The sequence below is a fragment of the Jaculus jaculus genome, chromosome 10, assembly GCF_020740685.1.
Source record: "Jaculus jaculus isolate mJacJac1 chromosome 10, mJacJac1.mat.Y.cur, whole genome shotgun sequence".
Lineage (NCBI taxonomy): Eukaryota > Metazoa > Chordata > Mammalia > Rodentia > Dipodidae > Jaculus > Jaculus jaculus.
In genome coordinates, this window is record NC_059111.1 from 42412573 (window position 1) to 42432131 (window position 19559).

At 41.8% G+C, this 19559-nt stretch overlaps 1 pseudogene; it reads right to left on the bottom strand.

The window, feature by feature from the left end:
* Positions 1 to 1870: 1870 nt before the first annotated feature.
* LOC101605526 lies at positions 1871 to 10494 on the bottom strand (annotated as a pseudogene).
* Between the last annotated feature and the right edge of the window lie 9065 nt (positions 10495 to 19559).

Sequence of the window (19559 nt, forward strand, 5' to 3'; positions counted from 1 at the left end):
ATGAGGAGGTCAAGTGTAGGATTATTCACTGATGCCATCATTTCAGGTCTCAGAAAGTTTCAGATTTTGGAGCATTTGGAATTTTGATTTTCTGATAGGAATATTAAACTAGTAAGTAGCTGATTGTAGGATGATCCTGTGGTTGTTTTATCCCACATTTTTTTTTTTTGTAGGTATAGACTCTTTCCTATCCCTAATGCTATCCATATTTTATCTCTTTTTTGGTTTGCTAGATGATATTTATCTATTTCAATTTCTGAAACAAAATTTTTTTAATATATAGATTTAATGCAATTCCAATTAAAATCCCTACAGTGTTCTTCACAGAGATAGAAAAAATGATCTCAAATTTCATATGGAAAGGCAGAAGGCCTCACATATCCAAACATATCCTCAGCAAAAGAAATACCTCTGGTGGTATCACCATACCTGATCTAAAGCTATATTACAAAGAAATAGTAATAAAAACAGCATGGTACTGGCATAAAAACAGGAGTATAGGCCAATGGAATAGACTTGAGGACTCAGGCTTTGGGTCAAGCAACTATAGCTACTTGATATTCGACAAAGACCCAAACAATATAGGCTGGAAAAAAGACAGCATCTTCAACAAATGGTGCTGGACAAACTGGATAACCACATGCAGGAAACTGAAACTTGATCCATACATTTCACCATGCACTGCACTCAAACCCAAATGGATCAAAGACCTCAATATAAGACCAGAAACTCTAATACTACTTGCACAATATTTAGGAAGTACTTTCTCTGATATAGGAATGGAAAAAGACTTCCTAAACAAAACCTCAGTAGCTCATGATCTTAAGCAGTCACTCAACCAATGGGATCACATGAAGCTGAAGAGTTTCTTTACAGACAAGTATATTTTAGAAAGACAGAGAGAAAAAGACAGACACCAAGAGTGTGAGTATGCCAAGGCCTCCTGTCACTGCAAACCAGCTCCAGACATATGCACCACATTATGTCTCTGCCTTTAAGTGGATCTTGGGGAATCAAATTTGTGACCTCAGACTTTGTCAGTAAGTACCTTTAACCACTAAGCCATCTCTCCTGCGCCCATTTCAATTTTATTAACTTCTTAATTTTTTTGTTTAAATTTTCATTTGGTTATTTTCTGCATTTGGCTTTGATAGTTGCTTCCTTAATTTTCTATTTTCTTTGTCTTTATTTTTATTTTTTTGTGGGAATTGAGTCTTTATTAGGAAAAATCAGTGTGATCTAGGAAACTGACACATTGGTTTCTTTCTAATAAAATGACAAGTAATTCACAAAGGGCAGAAACTGCTTTTGAACAGAGCCCCTCCCTGCATGCCCACACAGCCCACACAGACCACATAAACAGCTCCAAGAGCTGAGGTCGTACAGTCCGCAAACATTTCTTCTCCTGTCCTCTGGAACCCTGGTGGGGGAGCAGGGGTGGAAATGGACCCTCAAGCCTCTGCATTGGAGATTCACAGGTGAAGCTCATGGATGACCCCTGCAGGGTCCTAGCTATGGTCTCAGGGCTTTCTGGCATCTTCTGTTAACTTCCCATCATGGATGGGGCAATGGTGAGACTCGAGTGTGGGATGAATGTCTAGGTTCAAAAGTCCCCTGGGGGAGCAGGGATGATTTTCCTGGCCTCTCCAAGGTCTCCCCAAGTCACTCTCAGGCAGTGGCTAGTGGTTACTGGTGGGGCCAGATTTGGCTGAAGCAGAAGTGCTGTAGGCCGTGTTAGTCAAATTCTTGCTAGTGTTGACTAAGGGTGCTGATGACTGCTGTCTCCTCCCAGAAGCTCAAGGGGTGGATAGGACAGATATCTTGGTGGCTTGGTAGCTGGACAGGGCTTGTTTTCTGAAGAGTGCTGTCCTCAGTCAGGGATGAGGGCAGCGGTCATGTTGCCTCTCTCTTCAGCCACAATGGCTTCGTCCAGTTTTCGAGACAGCTTCTGGAGATGCTGGATTCCTGCCCCCACCAGCTCTAGGTCGCTGTCTGACTGACTGGGAGTGCAGAGGGGCTCTGTTGAAGAGCAGGGGCTCTGCAGGGCAGCCTCTTTCCTCAGCCGGCGCCGTGGGTGGGCAGACAGGCGGGAATGCCCCCCTTCCTGGAGGTTCCTGGTGACCCTACACAGCCGAGTGTTCTTCTGGCTTGGGCTGGGTGGTGGGGAGCCTCTGTCCTTCTGCACCCCTCTCTTCCTTCTCCTTGCTATCACCTGAGTATCTGTTGCGCCCCTCCCGCCAGCAGGAAGAACAACAACAACAGGATTCTTCTCAAGCACACTTTATTGGGAGCTCCAGACTGAAAGAGAGAAGGACCCTGACCCTACAGAGCCCCAAGCTTATATACTAGTGGTCAGATGATTGTGCAGTGTCGTCTGATTGGCTTAAGTCTCATCAGCTGACTATGCATCACCCAATCGGGATAGGTGAGCAGCCATGTTAGGATAACATCATGTGCTCATGCACAGACAATTAGGATACAAAAGCAGTAAACAAGCTGACACAGCAAAGCCTGATAAAGCCAGCATGGCTTCCCACAGTTCCCCCTTTAAAAATTGTTTTGAACCTCAGGATACCCGATCCAGGACCAGCCCTCATGATGGCCAGTCCGATCAAGGGTAGAGCCCAAGACCAAAAGCCTGCTTCAGCACCTTCCCGAGTGCAATGGAAAAATCCCTTCAGGGTGCAAAGGCTGCTCATGCAGGAATGTAAGCCTTCCAAGGTGCAATGACAACAAGGTCACTTGGTGTGCAAAGGCCTTACAGTAAGCAGGGTGGAACTAACCATTTTGCAGGCTTGCCAGCCACACTTGTGGAGATGCTCCTTGATCCAAAGCTATAAGTGCCTGAACAATCTTTATGTTATCCTGGTGACGTTGTCGTCTGATTCGACAGATAAGCCAGAGACAGAACACCATACCACACAAAAGGGCTGCTCCAAACATAGCCACCCCCACCCATTCCTTAAAGAAAGAAAATGCAGAAGATAACCAAGAAGTAAAATCTCCCAAAGAGATTGGCTCCAAATGAGTTCCATTCAGCTGTACAATCTGGAACAGTAACTTCCGAGATAGCTGCTCTCCTTCACGCGTCCAGTTTCCTGCCAAAAATTCAGCTAGCTTGCGACTCTGATTAAAAGAAGCAGTAAAATTAAATTGCAAAGGAGTAATACACAAATGTTGATACTGAGACACACATCCAAGTTGTATTATTTTATATAATTCCTCTACTTGATTCTGCACCAAATCTACTCTTTGATTGACTAGATGAATACCAGCAAGAAGGTGTGTATTAATTGCTTCTTGTGTTTCTAATGCTGTAGAAGTCTTTTCTACTATATTATTAACAACTTCCACAGTTTGGGCCTGAGATGTCATGGCAATAGCAGCAGTAGTTGCTGCTGCAGCTGAAATGACGATGGCGGAAATGATTGCTGCAGTAATACCAAAATCTCTTTTATGACGAATAAGTCCTACTAAAGGAAAGGTATTTGGATCCGCCTCTACTGGAATGGGGACAAAAGTAGGTAATTTTACTATTAAAGCTAGATTAACTCTAGCATTCCAGCACTCTGCAAGCCAACATGTGATATTTCTACAATCTATCAAAGAGATGTTAGTGCTAACATTTGCTGTCAGAAAAAAGAATGGAGCTTGTACACAAATTGAGGCTGGATTAAAGCTACTATTAATTCATTGGTGATTTTTATTTATGTCTTTAATATAAATTTTATCATTTATATTAACTCTAACTGCTGAAACATTCCATAATGCATGTTTAGTTCCCAATAATCCTGCTAAAGCTGACACATCTGCCATTGCACCGGCCTCATTGGACAGAAGCCATTTATACCAGGGCCAACCAGCACTATTACTAAGAGTATCATCTCCTTTACTTTTAAATTGGTAACGCCTTAATGGAGGGGTCATTTGAAATCCCTGTAAGATCTGTTTCTGGATTTTATCTGAACTCTGACATGGAGTAAAAATCGGAGGAAATGCATAATTAGGTTCACACCAGGGAGCACCTTTTACATTACTAGCATTTATCTTAAGATTGGGCTGTCTAGAAGGGACAGTCACTTCACTCTGTATCAATAATGTGGTAATATTAACATTTGTAACATTACCTCCCTCTCCTGACCCATTTTGTTTTTCCTTAGTAATCTGAGTTAAAGTTGCAAGTATTATACTCATATCAACTTTAGACTTTTCTAATGGGTCCTGCCAAGCACTAAGATTTTGTTTTTGTAATACAATACATGGGGGAGCTAGGTTCTTATTACCCTGGAAAAAACACAAAGTGCCATTCAGATGAAAAGAAGTTTGATTATAAATTGTTGGTGTTTGCATAGGATCCCTGATGCAAGGCATTTCCCCTTGGCAAGATGTGGAAAATAGAGTAGGTAAGACACTAGAATATGAATGAACTGGCATAGGGACAGGCCATGTTCTGGCCACAGCCCAAAACTGCATCTTAATTCCCTTTATCATCATCGGCAGGAACAGGCTCAGGATCATCAGTAGTAATACGGAGGTTGTCATTCCTTGTTGTCTCATGACGCACGATTCGAGTCAACCGCTCTGGCACCCAGATAGGATCAGCTTGGCCCTGTGGAAAAACACAAACAGCTCCCCTGGATCTGGCTATAACTGGATCCGGGCCTTTCCAGACATTTTCAAGTACATCCTTCCATTTTGCATCTTCGTAACAAGGAGGGGATTGGGTCACATGACGATCAGCTGCCGTCAGACCCGCAGCATCAATTGTCAGAAAATTCAAAGTAAAAAGTACTAGAGATAATTTATTCTTTGGGGTGTGGCCTTGGCCTATTCCCCTTTTTTGTTTTTGTAAGTATTCCTTAAGAGAACGATGGGCTCGTTCAACAATGCCCTGCCCTTGTGGATTATAAGGAAGGCCAGTAGTATGAACTACTCCCATAGCATCACAAAAGTGGCGAAAACTTTTAGCAGTATAAGCAGGGCCATTATCCGTCTTCAATGCCCGGGGCTTACCCCAAGCTGCCCAGGCCTCCAGACAGTGAGTGATAACATGGTGAGTACGTTCACCAGCAAGGGGAGAAGCATGAACAATACCTGAACAAGTATCAATAGATACATGTACATATTGCAATTTACCAAAAGATGAGATATGAGTAACATCCATTTGCCAAATTTCTCCTGAACGTAGGCCTCGGGGATTAATACCAACATGAGGAGAATGTAAGAAAGGGACGCAAGCAGGACAATTAACTACAATGTCACGTGCCATGGCCCGAGAGATATGAAATTTTTTGCGTAATACTGTAGAAGATACATGATACAACTTATGAAAATCACGAGCCTTAGACAATGTATCGGAAGAGAATAAAAAAAAGGCTCTGGTGGCTTTGTCAGCAAGATCATTGCCAACAGCCATGGGACCAGAAAGCATAGAATGAGCTCTAATATGTTGAATAAAAAATGGGTTAGTTCGAGACCAAATTAAACGTTGCAGCTGTGATAAATGTACAGCAACAGGACTAGTATCCTTAATAAGACCTGCTACTTCTAAATTTTTAACAGCATTAACTACATATTGAGAATCAGAAATTAGATTAAAGGATTCACTGAAAAGTGCAAATACATGACACACAATTTGACATTCTACTAGTTGAGCAGTATTCGGTTCAAATTGTACAGTAACTGGTTGTTGTCCCTGAATAACATAAGCTCCAAGACCCGTCTTAGAGCCATCAGTATAGATATCTAAAGCACCAACAATAGGTGATTGCGAGGTAATCTTTGGAAATATAATAGGATGTAGCGAAACAAAATGCAATAACGGATCTCTGGGCAAATGATTATCTAATTTGCCAGAGAAAGCACATATAAGTATAGCCCAATTATCAGTAGTAGCAGCTAAAATACGTATCTGTTCAGAGTTATAAGGGGTTATCAAAGTATCAGGTGCCACACCGAAATGCATCAAAGATAACTTTATACCTTGAAGAGCAAGGGTGGCTACCATAGTAGGATAATGCTCTATGCATTTTTTAGGAGAAGAATGGGAATGTATCCAAAGCAAAGGACCGTGTTGCCATAAGACTCCTGTAGGAGTTTCTGGCGTAGCAAGAATACACAATAAAATAGGTTGTCCAGGGACTATTTTGCATAACTGTGCAGACTGTAACGCTTGCTCTACTTTAAAAATAGCTACTCGTGCAGCTGGAGTTAAAGCTCTAAATGAAGAAATATGTGAATCACCTTCCAATATTTGAAATAGGGGTCTCAGTTCATGAGTAGGAATCTTTAGATATGGTCTAATCCAATTTATATCTCCTAATAACTTTTGAAAATCATTTAATGTCTGCAATGTATCCGTTCTAATTTGTAATTTTTGAGTTCTAATAATATGAGTTGTAATAGTTGCTCCAAGGAACTTACCTACCTCTCCTTCCTGTACCTTTTCACTAGCTATATGTAATCCATAGGCTTCAAGATCCTTTTTGAGAGATAGAAATGCTTTTGACAGAATGTCCTGCACGGGAGCCACCAAGAGGATATCGTCCATATAGTGGCAAATCCTCAATTTCGGGAATCGTTTTCTAGTAGGTGCTATTGCTAGGCTAACATAATATTGACAGATAGTAGGACTGTTGGCCATCCCTTGTGGGAGAACTCTCCATTGAAACCGTTGATCAGGTTCCTCATGATTGATAGCTGGTAGAGTAAAGGCGAATCTTTTACAATCTTCCAAAGCCAAAGGAATAGAGAAGAAACAGTCTTTTATGTCAATAATAATAAGAGGCCAGCCATCTGGTAAACTAGATAACAAAGGGAGACCTCGCTGAATCGGTCCCATAAGGTGCATTTGCGCATTCACAGCTCGGAGATCATGAAGTAGGCGCCATTTTCCAGATTTCTTTTTAATAACAAAAATAGGAGTATTCCAAGGAGATTGAGAGGTTTCTAAATGACCCAATGACAATTGTTCTTGTATTAAGTCTTTTGCTGCTAGGAGTTTTTCTAAGGAAAGGGGCCACTGAGGTACCCAGACTGGTTCAGCTGTTTTCCAAGGAATGGGAATCGCATCCTCAGTGGCCCCTAGGAAAAACCCAATCCTCGTGTGCCTGGATTACTAGAAGCCACAAGAGGATCCACTTGCCCCTGTAATTTTTTTCCTAGTCCTCTACCTGGTATATGACCCATCATTTTCATAATAGATTGACTCTGAGGAGAATACTCATTAGTTAATTTTAGATTCATTTGTGCCAAAACATCTCTGCCCCATAAAGTAATAGGAATATCTACTATATAAGGACTAACTTTACCTTTCTGTCCCTCAGAGGTAGACCATGTAAGTTCCCGAGAACTAATAGCTGGAGTATGAGCATACCCCAAACCTTGTAAAGTTTGTGAAGATGATTGTTTAGGCCAGTTCTTGGGCCAGTACTTACTTGCAATAATACTTCGGTCAGCTCCTGTATCCAGCAATCCTTGAAAATTTATTCCCTCAATAGTAAGCTGTAGAATTGGTCTTTCATCTAATTCCATGGATAAATATGTCAAATCAACTCCTGTAGAGCCAAGTCCTTTGTTCCCTCTAATTTTCTCACCAGAAGGGAATTGCTTATGGAGGCTAGGAATAACCAATAACTGAGCTATCCTATCCCCAGGTGAAATAGCAACAATTCCTTTCTGAGATGAACAAAGCACTTTTACAGTGCCTGTATGATCAGAATCGATGACTCCTGGAGTAATAGTCAATCCTCTCAATGCTGAGGAAGATCTACCAAGCAATAAACCTACAGTATTAGGGGGTAATGGACCTTGAAAATCTGACTCCACAGGTTGCACTCCCATTTGGGGTGTTAATATGAGTCTGGTGGTGGCACAGACGTCCAATCCTGCGGAACCTGGAGTTGGTCGTCTGATTTTGCTGGAGGGCGGAGAGATGGATTCTGAAGTGCCCCATATATTTGTGGGCCCTGAGGTCGGGGGCCCCTGACCCCGTTTTTTGTATTAGCTGTTGACTGGTTAATTGATTGTCCATGGTTAATTGGTCGTCCATTGATATCTTTAATAGAGCGACACTCATTTGCCCAATGCTTTCCCTTTTTACATTTAGGGCATAAGCCAGGCAAACGCACCTGACCCTGCATTCTAGAATTATTTTGAGGACATTGTTTTCTAAAATGGCCAGTCTTCCCACATTTAAAGCATGAAGAAGTTCCTCTGTGCCCTCTAGTGGCAGCCAAGACTGCTGCAGCAAGCCCTGCATTAGATAATGGACCGCCAACTTCTCTACAGGCTTTCATCCAAGCCTGAAGTCCTTTTCCTTTCCAGGGCGTAATTGCCCGTCTACAATCTTTAGTGCATTGCTCATAAATTAGTTGTTCCACAAGTGGCATGGCTTGATCAGCATCACCAAAAATACGACCAGCGGCTTCCATCATGCGAGCTACAAAGTCTGAAAATGGTTCAGTAGCTCCCTGAATAATTTTAGTAAGGTTGCCTGATACTTCCCCTCTATTTGGCAATGCCCTGCAGGCTCTGAGAGCAATGGCATTTATTTGCTGATAAACTTGAAGAGGATAGGCAATCTGATTATTAGCCCATTGTCCTTGTCCCATAAGCATATCATAATTCCATACTGGCTGATTATTTGCTGCATTTCTTCTAGCTTGACTTTGAGCAGCATCAGTATATAGAGATTTCCAGTCTAAATATTGTCCTAGGCTTAAACAAGCCTTTGATACTCCAAACCAATCTGCCGGAGTCATACAATTGTTAGCAAGACGTTCTAACAAAGCCATCGTAAAAGAAGCATTTATCCCATAAGTTCTAGCAGCTTCTGCAAGATCCTTGAGTTCCTTATATCCTATAGCTTCATGATATCTATTATTGGTATTAGGATCCTCAAAGACTGGATAAGCACTAGCCAGCTTTTTCCAAGTATCTGGTTTTATCAGACTACATCCGGACGAAGGACGTGCCCCAAACGGAAGTCGGCCATCTTGTTGTTTACACCTTTTACTCATAGAAGCATAAGCTGGAGGAGAAGCAAAGACGCCATCTTGTCTGGGTCTAGAACACTCCCGACCACATTCAGTCTCTACTTCCTCAAAATCCTGTTCTTCCTCTGGAGTTAATTCTTCTCCCTCAGATTCACTAGAACTTTCTATATATAAATTTGCAAGTTCCATTAAATCTGGATATAACTTAGGACCTGAATTTGGCCCTTCCTTTTGTGATTCATTTTTATTCTGCGCACTTTTATTCTGTTCTATTTGAAACCTAGGTTCTCTTTTTATTTTAACCTTTTTTTGTTTTCCCCTTTTACTTTCTTCAGACTCTGACATACTATCTTGATGATGTGCTAATATGCGTTGACCTTCCCTGATCACTTCTTCACAATGTTTGTCCTCCAAACAGGATCGCACCAAACGCCATAAGGGCTGTGTACCTGCGCGCTCGCGTTTCTGACTCACGGTCAATGTCTCTGCCTAATTTATCCCAGCAGGTCAAATTTAAACCTCCAGTCAGCTCAAACCAAGGCGCTATCATAGCCACTTCTTCCAAAAACCCTTTAAGAGTTTTATCTGAAATCTTAAGTCTACGTTGTGTTAGTACTTCCTGAAGTGGCTCCAAAAAGGTGGAGTGGTGTTGTCCCATTTTGCAACCTTATGTATGTTACTTAGAGATCAGTTACAGGCCAAAACTTATCATATAGCACCAGGGGAACTTACCGGTACCGCTGCTCCGTATGTTGAGTTCTGAATCCTCCCTCGGAAGTATCCTCAGGGGTCCTCTCAATTGGCTGTTTGTTGACAAGTTCCCGGGGTTCGGCACCACTTGTTGCGCCCCTCCCGCCAGCAGGAAGAACAACAACAACAGGATTCTTCTCAAGCACACTTTATTGGGAGCTCCAGACTGAAAGAGAGAAGGACCCTGACCCTACAGAGCCCCAAGCTTATATACTAGTGGTCAGATGATTGTGCAGTGTCGTCTGATTGGCTTAAGTCTCATCAGCTGACTATGCATCACCCAATCGGGATAGGTGAGCAGCCATGTTAGGATAACATCATGTGCTCATGCACAGACAATTAGGATACAAAAGCAGTAAACAAGCTGACACAGCAAAGCCTGATAAAGCCAGCATGGCTTCCCACAAGTATCCATCAGCCACTTGGTGCCACTCTGACAAGACTCCTGAATTCTCTGGGACATGGCACCCAAGGCACTCTTAGCTGAGCGAGCTGCAGCCTGGAGGCCCTGCTGTTCGGACTCTGGGGCTTCTAGGGTTTTCAAGAGGGGCCAGTCCCAAGGTTGAGGCTGACAGCTCTCAGGGGCAGCCTCCTTTGGAACTGTCTGCACAGGGATCCCTGGGGATGCATGGATGTCTCCAGATGACCCGCTCTTCCTTCAGAAGTGATTGCCTGCGCAAGGAGGCCCTCACACTCTGCCACTGCGACGCCATGTGCCTGGTTCAGTCTCCTAGTCCCTTCAGATCCCTGCAGCCCGCGAAGCAGGACCCAACGCTCCGCACCTCGGCTCCCCACCACCACAGCGGATTTGAAAGTCCACGTGGACCCGCCCCGGCAAGATGATTGGCTCAGAGTCTGTCACTCCTGAATATGATTGGTCCTTTTCTTTCGCTTCCGTACGTCCTGCTTTGGGGTTGGCCCTGCCACCTTCATTCACAGCTCTGGACCCCCTCTGGGCTTGCTGCAGAGGATCCAGACCAGTTTCTGAATCCGACCTCTGTCGCCTGCTCAGCCTGTGCGCCACCTTCCGGATGATCGGTCTCGCCCCGCCCGAACGCACGCCGGGTCGCGAACCATAGCTGCATCTAGGCTGGCCTGCGGGATGGTGGGAGTGTCAGGCACCAAGGAGGCCCAGAGGCAGGCATTCTGGCCCTCGAAGCCCCTTAGCTCACAGCAGTCCTAGTTCCCTAGGAATCCATCCCACACCTAGTCTATTTTCTTTATTTTATTTAGTGTTTTGAATTTTGTGCTAGATTCACTTGTATTCTGATTATATATTGTTGCAGTCAGGTTCGCACTGCTGGTAAAATCATCCAACTAAGAGCAGCTTATGGAGCAAAAGAAAGGTTTATTTTGATTTATAGGCTTGAGGGAGAAGCTCCATGATGGCAGAGGAAAACGAAGGCATGAGCAGAGGGTGGATGTCAGCTCATCTAGAGGAGCCTTCAGGAGATGGACATCTCCACTTGTCCAACATTAGGTGGACAACAGGAACAGGAGAGTGTGCCAAATACTAGTAAGGGAACACTGGTTATAATACCCATAAGCCCACCTCCCACAATACACTGCCTCCAGGAGGCATTAATTCCCAATTGCCATCAGCTGGGGACACTAGCATTCAGAACAACTCAGTTTATGGGGGACACTTGAATCAAACCACTATATATATTAAATATATATATTTAAGACTCTGCATGTCCAGACTCCACCCTGTTCCACTTACTCAGCTCTGCTTGGCTCCTCTGCTTGGTCTGCCTACCTCTCTTCATTTGGCCCACAGGGTACATATGAGTCTGGCTTCCCTCTCTTCCAGCCTGGCTGGGTTGAGCAGGGAGAGAGCATAAAACATTTTCCTGGTTTAGATGGTTTTTCTGCCCATCTCTTCTTTACAGTTTGGAGTAAATTCTTTTTTTGATTACATGCATGATTTTCCTCTGGTTCCTTGATCTACCATGTGTGTATTTTTCTTACACGCCTGATCTATCATGTGAGTGATTTCACTAACTCAACGTCTGCTACCTTTTGTACTTGTGGTAATCATGAGAGAAACTCTCTTCATTTCTTACTTCTTCTCTGAATCTCTTGGTTCTAGCCTCACTGTCCTCTTCACTCTTCTAAACACACATGGGGGCTTTCCCTGCAAAGCCTGATGACCCAGGTACAATTCCCCAGTATCAACATAAGCCAGATGTACAAGGTGGCATATACCTCTAGAGTTGGTTTGCAATGGCTAGAGGTCTTGGCATGCTAATATTCTTCTCTCCCCCCACCTCAAATAAATGAAATTTTTTTTTCAAGTTGGGTCTCACTTTAGTTCAGACTGACCTGGAATTCACTCTGTAGCCTTAGTGTGGCCTTGAACTCATGGCAATCCTCTTACCTTTGCCTCCCAAGTGCTGGTATTAAAAGCATGCACCACCATGCCCAGCTTTAATAAAATATTTTTTTAAAAAACAATCCACATGGAAGATGCCATGCAGGTTTCTCCTAAGTTTTTCTATACAAAGCCCTAGATTTCTACTTCCCACAAGTTCTAGCATTATTTCATAGATCCCAGTATAGCTTAAATAAACCCCACAGTTTGTGATTTCCTCCTCAGTAAACTTAATTTATAATTTATAAAAACTCTGCATTTTCCTTCAAGTGTGATTTTGGCTACATATGGTAGCACTTAGAAAACTTCTGACACATAATAGTCACCCTCTTAAGAACTATGTTTACATATATCATGAAAATATTCTTCAAAAGTAATGAAGTTTCCTTGTTTAATATTATTTTCTTAATTTTTTTAAAGTGACAATAAAGTGGTTTTGTTATGCCATTTCCATACATAAGTCACTTTCCCTTGTTCTTATTAAGTTTTCTCCCTTTCTTCCTTACCCAATCTTACCCCTTCTGCTTTAATGTCACATGTATTTCATTACTTTCTCTTTTTGCCTTTCTCTCTTTCTGTTAAGATCTCTTCCCCCCTTCCTCTCTTCTATTTTCATGATACACACACACACACTTATCTGGAGGCCACATATGAGAGAAACTATGTGGTTTTTGCACTTTTGGATATGCTGGCCTTTGGGTATGTACTCAGGAATGCTATAGCTGTGTCATATGACAGTCCTATTTTTAGTTTCTTGAGGAACTTCCACATTGAGTTCCATATCATTACATTCCCATTAGCAGTGCATAAGTGTTTCTTTGTCCCCACAAATTTGTCAGCATCTATTATTTGTTTTCCTAATAATTATTCTTATTATTGGGATAAAATGGAATCTTAATTCAGATTTAAATTACATTACTCTGATGCCTAATAACACTGAATACTTTTTTCCAAATATTTGTTGGCCATTTGTGTTTCTTCTTTTGTTAACTGTCTATTCTGTTTATTAGGAAAAATGTTTCAAGTCAGAGCCAAATTATCTTGGACTACCTTTAGCCCCTTAATAGCCATTTATTACCTACCTTTGTGTCTGAATTAACATCCTGGTGACTATCATTTGAGCAGGTGTAATCTGTTTTGGAATGCAAGAAGAGACCCCCAGCTTCCACCAACCCAAGGGCTAAGAATGTCATCAGATAATATCTGAGGCCTATGGTGGAGATTCCCTGCTTTGCTATAGGTTGCCTACCTGATGGTCAACCAACGTATTTGAAAAGTGCCTTTATCTATGATTTTCTTTTGTTCTGTAACTATAAACCCTTCATGAAATTGTTAACACGTTGGAATGTGGAATTTAGGGTAACCTAAATCTGTGTTCCTGGGCCATGGTCACTCACATTTGGCTCCAGAATAAACTATCTCTTATCTCCTTTCAGGTGAGATCTGTGTCTTTTGCCTCAACAACAGCAATTGTCTCTGTAATAGAATGCAGAATCCTTTGAGTTTATGGCCAGTAGTGGTATAGGTGGGCCTTGCAGTCAGGTTCACATTGCTGCCAGAAAATACTCAACCAAGAGAATCTTGTGGGGAAAAAAAGTTTATTTTGTCTTACACACTTGAGGGGAAGCTCCATGATGGAAGGGTAAACAATGGCGTGAGCAGAGGGTGGATATTACCTCCTCACCAACATCAAGTGGACAACAGCAACAGGAGAGTGTTCCAAACAATGACAAGGGAAAACTGGATACATACCCATAAACCCATCCCCAACAATACTCTGCCTCCAGGAGGCATTAATTCCCTAATCTCCATCATCTGAGAACCTAGCATTTAGAACACCTAAGCTTATGGGGGACACCTGAATCCAACCACCACATTCCGCCCCTGACCCCCATAAACTAATAATCATCCATGATGTAAAATGCAATGCATTCAGTCTAACTTTAAAAATCCCATGGTTTTAATCCATCCCAATGATGTTCAAACAGCCCCATAGTTCAAGGTCCTTTAACTGAGCTGAAATACCAAAAGAGTGATAAAGAGAAAGAGAGAGAGAAAAGCATAATGACACAGAATAAACATTCAGTCTGCAAAATTGACATTGAGCAGAGCAAAGAAATATTTAACCAATACAATATTTAAAACAGGGCAAACATCAAACTTTGTAGTTTCAAGTCCAACTACTCTAGTCAGTGACAAACCTCCACCTCTGATAATTCTAACCTGTTGGGCCCTGAAAGGCCTGGGCATGAGGCCTAGTGGAACTTCCTGAGCCTAGCTAAAGTTTGGTGATCTGCCTCGGACTCAGCAAGATGCCTAACGGCTTCTGGCCTGCTACTTCCGGGCAGGAGTTGGAATTATCATTTCGATAGTCACAGTTTACTATTGGCCCTTACCTTTCCCCCCATCCTAAAATCCCCACCTTCATCCCCAACATTTTATAGGCAACTGCTTGTAACAATAAAGCAAATTCCTGTGAGTTCCTGCTTCCACAAGACTCCCGACTCAGTGTGGTTTTTCTCCGGTGAGTAGGAAAGGTTTTGAGTCGTCTGACGTTCATCTTCCTCCTCAACCCCTTGGAAGGAACCAACAGGCCTGGTCCTTCCTTCAGCACTACCTACCTGCTGGTGGAGCCCGGCCTCTGGTGCCTAATGTGGGACTCCAGGAACCCGGCCAACTAGTGCCCCATTAGAGGCATGCGTTGAAGAGGTAATCGGTGTACATGTGCGGGTGAGCATACCCTCATAAGTTATGAGGCAGTCTTTATATTTAATGCACTAAACTTTGCTTCTATAGCCTGTACTTGTTTGTCAACATCTCTTCATTCCCTTTCTCTTTCCTTTCACTTTCAGTTCACCGGTGGCTTTTGTATTTCTGAACCGGGCCTAGCAAGCTGCATCTGCGGCTTTTGGATTTCTGAAGGCTTGTGCTTCTCTCTCTCTCTCTCTCTCTCTCTCTCTCTTTCTCTCCTTGGGCCTGTGAAGGCAGGCCAGCTTTTTCTGCCATTATCGAACTTCCCCTGAATCTGTAAGCTTCAATAAATATCCCTTCCTCCATAACCGTACCTGGTCTGGAAGTTTATCTCAGCAAAACTGAAGCTGTCTGAGAAGTGGACTGAGATGAACATGACCATGTGGATGTTGATCTTTTGGAACCTTTGTTTTGGAGGAATAGACATGGACTTGGTGCTTATACTGAAGGTGTCTTCTGGAGTGGTAAGCCAAATTTTATGGACTATTCTGATGAGAGTCTGAGAATGCTAAATACAGACAGCATTCAATTTCAAGGCTTGGCTTATGAGCTGTCTAAGGGAAAGGAAAGACTGCAGAGGACGTTGTTGGAACTGGGTTACTGGCATAAGGGCTGGCTGCATCCTGCTGCCCAGGCCCAGAGAGTTTAATCACGATTAAATTTGTAATGGACTGATATGCTTTGCTAGAGATATTTGACTGAAAGATTTAAGATTTGGTTTTTTTGTGTTTTGGTTTTTGGAGGTAGGGTTTCACTCTAGCCCAGGCTGACCTGGAATTCCCTATGGAGTCTCAGGGTGGCCTAAAACTCATGGTAATCCCCCTAACTCCACCTCCCGAGTGCTGGGATTAAAGGTGTGTGTGCACAACCACTCCTGGCTGAGATTTAAGATATTAAGCTAAAAAACCTCAAACAATTACAGGGACTGAGACTAATTTTAGGTTATGGTGGTTCAATTTACATTGTTTTTGTCTCTCCTTACTATGCCTTATACCATTTAAAAATGTTTACTCTGTGACTTTATATGTTAGAAGTGTTTAACTTGTTTAATTTTAGAGATCTTTTTTTTCTCAATATTTATTAACATTTTCTATGATTATAGAAAATATTCCATGGTAATACCCTCCCTCCCCTGCTCTTTGCCTTTGAAATTCCATTATCCATCATATCCCCTCACCATCTCAATCAGTCTCTCTTTTATTTTGATGTCATGATCTTTTCCTCCTCTTATGATGGTCTTCTGTAGGTGGTGTCAGGCATTGTAAGGTCATGGATATCGAGGCCATTTTGTGTCTGCAGGAGCATGTTGTAAGGAGTCCTACCCTTCCTTTGGCTCTTACATTCTTTCTGCCACCTCTTCCACATTAGACCCTGACCCTTGGAAGGTTTGATTGAGATGTTACTCAGTACTACAATCACTTCTTTCCAGCACTATGATACCTTCTGAGTCATCCCAAGGTCACTGCCATCTGAAAAGAGAGGATTCTCTACCCAAAGTGAGAGTAGCATTAATATAAGGGTGTGAATATTAAGAGAAGTGCTTACTGGGCACTTTGATAAGCATAGTATATACATTCTTCCAGACATCAGCATATATTACATCCCTAGGGCTCATGACTGCCCCTGTTTTAAGTTTTCAGTATCAGGAATGTATTCCCTCCCATGGAGCGAGCCTGCAGTCCAATTGGAGGGTAGGTGGTTTCCACCATGACAGACCTGCCACTATTGCACCCATTAGCTCACTTGGCATAGCTGGCCAATTATAAAGCTTGTACTGTGCACTGTTGAGTGTCTTCACTGGTGGTATCTCTTTCTCCCATTGCACTACATGTAGAATGGCAACTTCCAGCTTTCTGTCAGCTGGTCTACATGGAGGAAGTAATCAGCTCAGTTCCAGCAGGACTTCTCAGTGGCCTTGCAGAACAAGTATGTGGAGTCTTCGAAAATAGGGAATTACCATCTACTCCAGGTGGGAAACCAAAGGCCTTGGAAATGGCCTATAATGTTTGGGGGGCATCAGGGACCTCCCTGGCCAACAACTCACTGGAGGTATTCCATCCTTGGCACTGAAAATTTTCTCACAATGATTCTATGGCTCCTGAATGTTCCATTATCTGAAACCAGAGGATTCAAAATGATTTATTTGTATCCTCTTAGATTTTGATTAGCTCTCCCTCCACCTTTCCTTTATTCAGTCTTTTCCCCTGACCTCACTTTAGACCTTTTCACCCCTGTTACTCTATTCTTCTACTTACATATATACAATACCAACCTAGTAAGTACCCTCCTCCCTTCCTTTCTCTTCCATTTATATCTCCTTTTTAACTTTCTGGCCTCTGCTACTGAGTTTTTTTCTTCACACACAGAAGTCCAATCATCTGTGGCTAGGATCCACATAAAAGGGAGAACATGTGGTGCTTGCATTACTTGGCCTGGGTTACCTCACTTAGTATAATCCTTTCCAGATCCATCTATTTTTCTGCAAATTTCATAACTTCATTTTTCTTTACCGCTGAGTAGAACTCCATTGTATAAATGTGCCACATCTTCATTATCCACTCATCAGTTGAGGGACATCTATGCTGGTTCCATCTCCCAGCTATTATGAATTGAGTGGAAATAAACATGATTGAGCATGTAGTTCTAAAGAAGTGGGATGAGTCCTTAGGATATATGCCTTAGGAGTGCTATAGCTGGGTCATATGGTAGATCAATTTTTAGTTATCTTAGGAACCTCAACACTAATTTCCATAATGGATGGACCAGATAGCATTCCCACCAACAGTGTAGAAGGGTTACTCTTTTTCCACATCCCATCCAGCATTTATGATCATTTGTTTTCATGATGGTAGCCAATCTGACAGGAGTGAGATGGAATCTCAATGTAGTTTTTTAAATCTGCATTTCCCTGATGACTAGTGATGTAGAACATTTTTTAGATGTTTATATGCCGTCTGTATTTCTTCTTTTGAGAACTCTCTATTTAGTTCCATAGCCCATTTTTAATTGGCTTTTTTGATTTCTTATTAACCTTTTTGATTTCTTTGTATATTCTAGATATTAATCCTCTACCAGATATATAGCTGGCAAAGATGTTTTCCCATTCTGTAGGTTGCCTCTTTGCTTTATTCACAGTGTCCTTTGCAGTACAAAATCTCTGTAGTTTCATGACGTCCTGATGGTTAATCTGTGGTTTTATTGCCTGAGCAGTTGGGGTTATATTCAGAAAGTCTTTGCCAAGACCAACATGCTGAAGGGTTTCCCCTACTTTTTCCTCTAGCAATTTCAGAGTTTCAGGTGTGATGTTAAGGTCTTTAGTCCATTTGGATTTCTTGTGCATGGAGAGAGAGAAGAATCTATTTTCATCCTTCTACAGATACAAACCCAGTTTTCCCAGCACCATTTGCTGAAGAGGCTCTCTTTTCTCCAATGAGTATTATTGGCATCTTTATCAAATATCATGTAGCTATAACTACCTGATCTTATTTCTGGGTTCTCTATTCTGTTCCATTGATCTACATATCTGCTTTTGTGCCAGTACCATGCTGTTTTTGTTACTATGGCTCTGTAGTATAGGTTAAAATCAGGTATGGTGATACCTCCTGACTTATTTTTGTTGCTCACTATTATTTTAGATATTCAAGGTTTTCTGTGATTCCAAATAAATTTTTGGATTGATTTTTCTATTTCTGTGAAGAATGTCTTTGGAATTATGGTGTGGATTGCATTAAATGTGTAGATTGCTTTTGGTATTATTGCCATTTTCACAATATTGATTCTTCCAGTCCAGAAACAAGGGATGTTTTTTTCCACTTTCTAGTGTTTTCTGCAATTTCTTGCTTGAGTGTTTTAAATTTTTCATTGTAGAGATCCTTTACTTCCTTGCTTAGGTTTATTCCAAGGTATTTTATTTTCTTTGATGCAGTTGTGAATGGGAATGATTCTCTGAGTCAGCCTCTGTGTGTTTATTGTTAGTATATATGAATGCTACTAATTTCTGTGCATTTACTTTGTATCCTGCTACATGGCTATAGGTGTTTATCAGCTCTAACAGTTTGCTGGTAGAGTCTTTAGGGTCCTTTATATCTAGAATCATGTCATCTGCAAATAATGATAACTTGATCTCTCCCTTTCCAATTTGTATCCCTTTTATGTGTGTCCCTTGCCTTATTGCTATGGCTAAAACTTCCAGTACTATATGAAATAAAAGTGGGGACAGTGGATACCCTTGTCTTGTTCCTGATTTTAGTGGTAAAGCTACCAGTTTTTCCCCATTTAGTAATATGTTGGCTGTAGGCTAGTCATAAATAGCCTTTATTATATTGAGATATGTTCCTTCTATTCCCAGCCTCTGTAGGACTTTTATCATGAATGGGTGTTGGATTTTGTCAAATGCTTTCTCTGCATCTAATGAGATGATCATGTGATATTTGTCCTTTAATCCATCTATATGATGTATTACATTTATACATTTGCATATATTGAACCATCCCTGTATCTTTGGGATAAAGCCTACTTGGTCAGGATGAATGATCGTTCTGATATATTCTTGTATTCTGTTTGCCAATATTTTGTTGAGAATTTTTGTATCTATGATCATGAGGGAGATTGGTCTGTAAGTTTCTTTCTCTCTCTCTCTCTCTTTTATTTTTTTTGTTCCTGATTTTAGTGGAAAAGCTTCCAGTTTT